Genomic DNA, 9245 nt, shown 5'->3' on the forward strand with positions numbered 1-9245 from the left:
ATCTGCTTGATCAAAAAATTGTTCAAATCATGATCTGTTTGGTGTCATATGCCATGAACACCCTGAATCCATTATCCATTTAGTTTCTGGATTCTTTTCAGACACCATAAGTGCCTCTGCAGATTCATAGCCATCATCTTGAACAATTGCAGCATTTCCTGAGTCCTTCTTCCTATTGTTACTGCCACCATTTTTCTGCCTTTTAGGACAAACTTTCCTTGTATGACCCTCCTTTTTACAGTGATAACATCTGATTTTGAAGATGTTTCCTTCACCATTCTTCTGATTTTCTGGCTTTTGCTTCTTCTTATCTAATTTACTATCTTTCTTGAAGGTCTTGCCTCTTGCTGTCAACCCTTCACCACTTGCAGAGGACTTCTTTTCCTTTCTTTCATTCGATTCCTTTGAATTCAGAGCAACCTGCACTTCATCAAGAGAAACAGAATCTCTTCCAAACAATAAAGTCTCTTTGAAATGAGAGTAACTCTTAGGTAAAGAGCACAACAATAACAAAGCTTGATCCTCATCATCAATAGTGACATCAATATTTTCAAGGTCTAGAATCAGTTTATTAAACAAATCCAATTGTTCTCCTACTGATCTATCTTCATGCATTTTAAACGAATACAAAGATTGCTTTAGGTAAAGACGATTAACTAAAGATTTGGTCATGTACAAACCTTCAAGCTTTGACCAAATCCCAACAGCAGTTGTTTCCTTAGAGACTTGCCTCAGCACCTTGTCTCCGAGACTGAGGATAATTACACTGTGTGCCTTCTGCAGTAGTGCTTTCTTATCCCCATCAACCATCATCTTTTCAAGTTTGACTTCTCCATCAAGTGCTTCCACCAGGCCCTGCTGAACAAGAAGAGCTCTCATCTTCATTCGCCATAGCCCAAAATCATTTTGCCCTGTGAATTTTTCAACCTCATACTTGGCCGAGCCCATTTCTTGAATCGAACTCAAAATCGCTCCACGCTCACCGCACCAATTTGTTGTGCCAAGATCAGATTATAATTCACAAAAGAATGAGTTTTTTGTATGAACAAGAATAAGCAAAATGCAGGAAAAAAGGATGAACAGAAAAACTGCACTGTGCTCACAGCAACCACTTTATTCAATCTCTGCAGAATTTTTCAAGTACAAAACTCTCTCTCTAGTTACAAAAAAAAAACTCTCTCTTGATTTAGGTTATACAAGAAGAAGAAATAGAAGCACTATTTCAATCATAACTAACCCAATCAACTTAAAACTAATTAACTGTTACATGTTATAACAAAATAATAGAACACAGAAAAATAAAGTTAATAAAGAGCAAGAGAACTAACTAATAATTGTTAATGAATCAACATACAACAATTTAAAATTAATTTGAGAATGCAAAAGTCAACTAAACAAGTTACAGTTAAAAGTGCAAATAATTGACTTATATTACAAAATGAAAAAGAAGATTCGTACCAGTATCTAACTTCAAATTGAATTTCAATTTCCAATGGGGGACTGATATATTGACAATCAACAAATTGCTTTTGAAACTCAACAGTCAACACGAGCAAATTAAATTAATAAAGCAAAGTACTTACCCTTAAAAGGGAATTATCATTCTGCAAATTATAATCTAGTGCTCAAGTTTAATGCAAGTCTAATTATTATTTAAAGTCTTTTTTAATTAATATTTCTATCATGACTTATTATATGAATGCATTTTAAAAAAATAACATGTAACAGTTTGTCTCTCGCATCGGAGTTTTGCAGAAGCCCTAGCTTTCAGTTTGATTAGGCGATTTTGTTGACTCGTGACTCGTGACTCTATCCGGTTTTTCATTCTCGCGAATCTAAAGGTATTGCTCATTCTCATTCTAACAATGCAATTGTTGTTTTGCTTTTCTCTGATTTTGATTTCTAATACAGTGTGCTACTCAAATCTGGTGATGTGTGGAACAAAATTCCCTTGCTATCTCTGTTGTTGTTTTTCTAATAGTAATTTCAATTAAATTTTCATGGGTTTGTGAAATTTCTTATTGAACCTCATATAGTGAACTTCAGAGTAAGAAATGCACCGTATTACATATTGTTTTGCCTAATGTTTTGATTATTTTACATTTTCAAAATGAATTTGGCTAGTGGTTAGGAAATATGCTATGAAAAGTTTTGAATGAATACTAGTACAAGGTATAATTAATAGAATTTTTAAATTTTAGCGAGATAAAGATAAGAAGGGGGACAAAATCTGCATATGCTCCACTATATCAGAAGCCATGACTTGCTTGCCTTATTCCAACAGGTTTCATTTAAGTTATTTATAACAGTTGAAAAGTTTCATTTGAAGCAAAACTGAATTACTTATTCAAACGAAAATTTGAAGTTTACTATACCAGGAATTCAACTTTTGATAGCTTCCCAAAGCACCTTTTCGACAAATAGATTTCTAAATCAAAGCTTATGAACACTTATACATTATTCTTAAAGTTTGTTCAAGTAGAAGATTTTTCCTTGCTCCTGACAGTTAAAGATATTTTTCTAATCCTATCATATGGTGTTGGATACATGGATAATGTATATTGGTTGTATTTATCTTTAGAAACATAGGGATTAGGATGTTTGAGTATGTTAATATGTTGTTAAATCTTAGAACTCTTGGAACTCTTAGCATAAAATAATCAAGTAAAAGAATTTAGAACTCTTTGAATGGTGACTGCAGGAGCTTGCAATCTCTTTTCGAATGCAGTTTGTAATTTATCAGTGTCACTTAAACCAATTTCATTTTGCACATTAAATCTGACTGTGCTAGTAGATGGATCTTCTTGCATTTGTTGATTTATATCCAAAAGAACATCTTGGCTTTGATACTTATCCACTTGCATTTGTCATAATTCTAGTTGCCATGCTGTTTAGAGGTGCCTTAAGTACATCCCTTACAGGTATGATGTATTCAGGTTTAATGTAATTTTGTTGGCTAAATAAAGAACATTCTTTGTTTTTTTCCTTCTTTTTTTGGCATGTAAATGTTTGCATCCTCTAGCTTGAATTTGTATTTTAGTGGTGTGACTTGTGAGTGATACAAGATCTTTGTTCCTCTGCACTTATTATGCAGAATTTTGATCTAGGTTGTCTCCATACAGAAATTTTGAATGAATAGTAACTTCAGGTTTCCTTGGCCATTAAGGTAGTGTAAGTGTAAATATCTTAGGGTTGTGAAATTTGGTAGGGAAATTGTGTTTGTCTAAGATAACAAATCTAATTGGGAGCTCAATTTAATCACTTTCACTCTCCTAATAATAAAAAAGACAATACCTCTCACTCTCACCTTGAACATGTCTTCTCTAATTATTCTAGCTCTCAACTAACCAACTAACTCTTCAACTAAGCAAGAGAAATTTTTAAATTAATAATAGTAATAAAAAAACTCCCCTGATACAAGCTTTGTGAAATGGCCCAGGAAGCAGCAACTGTTTCTAGATGAAGAAACTCCAAAGTTGTTTTTATGCACCTTGCACTAAATCATTATAAAAAAATTTCAAGTAAAACACTAAGACTAAGGTGGTAGAAATTTTCAAAAGTTTTATCACGTGCCACACATATAATCTAAGAATATGAAACGTTTAAAACTTTGATCTCGGAGACCAAATACTATTGTGCCAAGAGATAAAACTAATAACATCTTCTGAGATTTCCACTTACTAAAAGAAAGTAACTTCAAACATTCTTTTATTCTCAAAATTGAAACTGTAATCAGCCACTAACACAATTTTAATTTCATTGAATAGTTTCAAATTGAGTTTTATGAAATTTAAGTCCTCTTTGCCAAAAAATTAATAATATTTTTAGGTTAAATTACTCATTTGGTCCCTATAGTTTCACGATTCGTATCTTTTAGTCCTATAGTTTGAAAGTGGTTTTTTTAGTCCCTATAATTTATATTTTAATTTAGTTCTTGTAGTTTGTATTTTAATTTTCTTTTAGTCCCTATAGTTTGAAAGTGATCTTTTTAGTCCTTATAATTTGTATTTTAATTACCATTTAATCTTTACTACAAAAAAACATATAAAAATAATTAGCTATAAATTAGTTATAAATTATCAACTATTTTTTTTATTATAAATTATCTTGCAATAAATTAGTTACGAATTATTTGTTAATATTTTTGTAGTTAATTGTAATTGATAATATTATTCATATTTTGATGGTAAGAACTAAAAAGGAATTAAAATATAAAGTATAGGGACTAAAAAGACCACTTTCAAACTATAGGGACTAAAAGAAAATTAAAATGCAAATTATAAGGACTAAAAAAATCACTTTCAAACTACAGGGACTAAAAAAGAATTAAAATGTAAACTATAGGGACTAAAAAAATCACTTTAAAACTATAAGGACCAAATGAGTAATTAAACCATATTTTTATATATACTTTTAGTTATTCAAATTGTAATCAATAATTACTTTTTATTTAGTAATTATTTTTAACAAAAAACTATTTCGTCCCTGTATATATTATTTTTAAACCTTTTTAGTCCTTGAAGGGACTAAAAGAGATTAAAAAGATATGGGTATGGAGTAAAAGGATTAAAAAATGGTATGTGTAGAGAGTAAAATGGAATGTTTAAAGTACACGAACTAAAAAAGAAAGTTCTAGTAATTATAAGAACCAAATAACTAACTAAACCTCTATGGAAATCTGTCAATAAATTTGTTTCATGGAAATTAACTCTGTGACGGCAAAAGGATTACCAACATAATTCTATTACGTTATTGTTAGGCACTCCTATATGGCTATATGGGTAAGGGCCAGCAAAAGGGATTCTTGTAAACTAGCTATCCCAAACTACATACAGGGCAACAAGTGTGAAAAGCATTGTGGCTAAGTTAAAGGTTGTGCGGGATACAAGGGGAAAGGGGAAATGAGATAGGTTGGTAATAATTTTTTGGGGTGGTTATTGCCGCAGGGCAAAGAAGTTTTCCTTCTCTAATCTGTTTTTATTTTCATTCTCAATTTCCAAACTTTCTATGTATTACCTTTGAAATCAGATCATTGTCCACAGGAAATTCAGTTCCTTTCCTATCACATAATGACAACCTATTTTTTTTCAAGTACAATAGTCATTTCTTTGAATTAATAGTTTCTCATTGGAAAATGATTTACTTAAAATTAGATTGAAAAATAAATTTCAATTTTTTTAGGATATATATCTATAATTTGTAAAGGAGTAGACAATTAAGAAAGTATAGAATTACTTGCAGTATATTATAAGAGAATCTTACTGATGGAACTCAAACATGATATTTCCAGTTCATTCTATCATTAACATGATTTTTTCACCATCATTTATTTATTTCCTTTATATGGAATGAATTCAATAATGATAAAAATAATTAAATGTTTGCACCACTAACGCTATGGTAACCATGTTAGCCCATAACTTTTTATCTTTCCCTATACTTAATTAGAGCTCTAAATCTAATGTTTTTTTACAGACAAGACAAGATCTTCACTAAAATGTTCTTTTTAAATCTTTTCCCAATTCAAATAAAAATTAGTGGCAACTGCTGAACTCCCCTCTTAAATAACTAGTATGTGATGTTTGCTCAAGATCTGTCATGCATTTACAACCTAATATTAATCTACTCTATTAGTAATTCACACAAGTTAATATTGAAATACACACACAAGTATAGGCTACAATTATTGAGATTTACATGCATTTGACCCAATAGAAATGCTAGGTTGGAAATAGAGTACAAGAGATTTTGTTAGACCATATTGACCCTATTCTGAACTCAATTTGAATCACCCTAGGAAGTTAAATTTGTAAATACTCATATTATAGGTAACAAAAAATTAGATTTATGTCACTAGTATATGTTTAAATTCATTTTTTTTGTAATATTCAGGTTGAGATTCTTGTTGTTACCATTGAGACTCTAGCTCTAGCTCCTTCTCCTCAGTCAAGCAAGGTAAGGCCTTTCGCATATTCTACTTTTTCTTTTACAACATCATATTGATGAAGTATCAAAATACATAATTTATGTCATGTTCTCTCTCTCCTTTTGCACAAGTAAAGGAAATCCAGTTTTGTGTGACTATGTCTTCCACATGTAATGTTGTTTAACTTTATTTTCTTATGTTAATTATAAGGTAGATGAATGTTAACTTCATAGCTACCTTTTCCTCCATTTATGTTTTATATACTGAAGTTTGTGCACTTGGTTGCATTTAGATATGGATAAATCTTGGATCAAGTTGCCACACAATACAACATAATATTTGGTGGGATTGAATAACTTTTTAGATTTTGCCTTTCAAAATGTTGCTAGTGCGTGTACAATAAGTTGTCCATGCAGTCAATGTGGCTTTAGGAAGTGGAGAACTCGATAAGAAGTGTATGACCACTTGGTTTGTAAACCATTTCCTGAAGGTTACACATTTTGATGTCGTCATGGAGAGATGGTATCAAGGGAACCTCTTCTTTCCCAACCTGTAATTCAAGACATATTCGTGGATGAGGATCGTGGGATAGAGACACTAAATGAAGATCCAATGCATATAATGATAAATGATGCATTTGGATTGTCTAGATTGTGTGCCAATGAAGAGTCATTTCCATCATCACCTGAACATAGTGGTGGGGTGAAGGAGGTATACTGAAAATGCATCATGGAATGGCTAAGGAATTTGATTTACTTAAAGATGGAGAGCAACCGCTTTATGATGGATGCACTGAGTATTCAAAATTGTCATTCTTGGTGAAATTATATCACATGAAAGTGTTGTGTCGAGTTAGTGACAAAGCAATGACCATGATCATTGAATTGTTGCATGATGCCTTCAAACATGCAAACATCCCTACATCTAATTATGATGCAAATAAACTCCTCAACAAGTTTGGTCTTCATTACACTAAGATACATGCATGTCCTAAGGGTTGCATGTTATATTAGGGGGAAGATGTAGATAAAGAGGAACACAAAACATGTCATACATCTAGGTGGAAGCAAAAGAAGCAAAATGGTCGTGAGAATGTTAATGATCATGGTTTAATGGTTGGGAGGCAACAAAAAAAATTGCCCACAAAATTTTTATGATACTTTCCATTGATACTGAGGTTGAAAAGGATGCTTATTGTATGTTTCCCTTATCATATCTCTTGGTTTGTTATAATGTTTTAATGCATTTGTGGAAATAATAAATCATTCTTTTTTTTTTATTAATGCTACAACAACAACAATGTTATGGTGATCAAGAGCAACAACCTTAGGAAGACTCTTATGTCCTTATTGTCCTTAGTATTTGAACTATTAGAGATACCTTTTGAAATTGTAATCAGACTATTAGTTAGACTTGGTTATATTATTTTGAGACATTTGACTTTTTGTTTACACTTGGTGATATTATTGAGACATTTGGTTTTTTGTTTAGACTTGGTGTGATATTATTAAGACAATTGGTTTTTTTGTTTAGACTTGGTGATATTATTGAGACAATTGTTTTTTTAGACATGGTGATATTTATTTTGAGACCATTGGTTTTTGTCTTAGTCTAATATGATTAATGTGATTGGTTTTATTGGCAGGAAGTTGATGCAGGTGTGAAATTAATTGGCACAACAAGTCACTTTGTGATTGAGGGACTTGTTGCTGTACCTATTATTGAACAAATGGTGAACAAAGTTGAGTGTTCACCTTCTGTTTAGTCTTTGTATTTTAACTACTAACAATATGTTTTGGTAAGATTGTCATAGTTAATACTAAGACTTCTGTTTAGTCTCATAGTCACAGGTAATACTAAGACTGTTCTTTATTTCATCCACTCCCCTCTTGAATCCTATGGCTTATATTACCCTTTATTTCTTGTTAGCATTGATAATATGATACTGAAATTGATTTTTAGTTGATTGTACACTTGGTATTAAATCTTTCACGTATCCATACTTGTATCCATTGACCTTTTCATGAGCAGTATGGGTGCTTTTCTGCTTAGCGCAGGGACTAAAGGTAATGATTCTTTTAACTTGCAGTCATTGTATGTATTTGTTCCTTATTTTTGTTTATTTTTTGTGTTTCTTATTTCCCTGTTTTCTTGATAAAAGAAAAATGCTTCTTCTAAGTTCTAATTAAAATCCCTTCCTTACTTATGAAGGAAAGATATATAGCTTGCAAAATTCAAGGATAATGATTCACCAACCTCTTAGTGGAGCTCAAGGAGGACAAACTGACATAGGTATACAGGTACAGGCTCCATTTTCTTTTTTCCACCTTATTTTTTGCATAAACATCTTGTTTGTTTCTAATAGCTTATATACTATGATCATTTGAAATTAAAGCATATGTAGGTATTTGAAGTTGAGTAAGTGTTATGGTAGAAAGACCCAATTTCTTTTTTTTAATTGCGCTTCATGAAGTTCCAAAATAGAAGTGCATTTTGTTTATGTAGAAAATGGACCAAATTGGTCCTCAGCAGTATTTAAGTTCTGATGTTTTCAATCAGAAATGACTTGACACTGTGCCAGAGTTATTCTCTTTGTGACAGCTCACTTTAAATTACAATTTACAACTCTGAGGTTTGTTCCCGTGGTTCTAGTACAATAAACTAAAATGTTGAGTATTGGATTAAGTTGTTGGTTACATCTTGCTCTTGATTATCTTATTTTGAGAAAGTCTCTTAGAATTGAAAAATGAAAAACTTGGGTCTGTTCAATCAATAGTATAGTTTGATGCAGTTTTTGCATTTTCACCAACCAAATCAACCTAATCAGCTCATGAAAAGTATATTTTTTGCATTTTGTCATGATCTTAAAGCCATTTGCTTGGAGCCTACAAAGTCTTATCACGCTATCATTTCCTTAGGGGACAAAATTGAAAATAATGATAATGATAATGATATAGATCCAAAATTAAAAATAATGGTAATAGTAGTAATTACAGTTTTATAAGGATTTGAATTAGTTTCAGTTAGCAATAGAATGCAATTATAAGCAACATAGAAATAATAATTGATCATTAGCGGTCATGTCCTAAATTCAACTTCACAATTATAATGTCCTAAATTCAACTTCACACTTATAATTCTATAGTTTAATTAGAATTTTTGTTCTGGAAAAGGGAAAGCCTTTATGATAGATAGCATTAGTAGTTAGTTAGAGGTCTGTTAGTGTCTTTGTGAGGAGCTAGTTGGTTAGGTTAGTTGGGTAGGTTGAGATAGTAGAACAAATAAGGCATATTTAGTTGGGTAGGTTGAGATAGTAGAA

At 31.4% G+C, this 9245-nt stretch overlaps 1 long non-coding RNA gene across 1 annotated transcript; it reads left to right on the forward strand.

Annotated features, from left to right (window-relative positions):
* Positions 1-1627: 1627 nt before the first annotated feature.
* On the forward strand, positions 1628-8567 carry LOC102666095 (uncharacterized). Its single transcript, XR_419419.4, has 5 exons — positions 1628-1841; positions 2880-2921; positions 5893-5955; positions 7572-7992; positions 8138-8567. It is a non-coding gene; the product is annotated as an uncharacterized lncRNA (long non-coding RNA).
* Positions 8568-9245: the final 678 nt, after the last annotated feature.

The sequence above is a fragment of the Glycine max genome, chromosome 18 (assembly GCF_000004515.6).
Source record: "Glycine max cultivar Williams 82 chromosome 18, Glycine_max_v4.0, whole genome shotgun sequence".
NCBI lineage: Eukaryota > Viridiplantae > Streptophyta > Magnoliopsida > Fabales > Fabaceae > Glycine > Glycine max.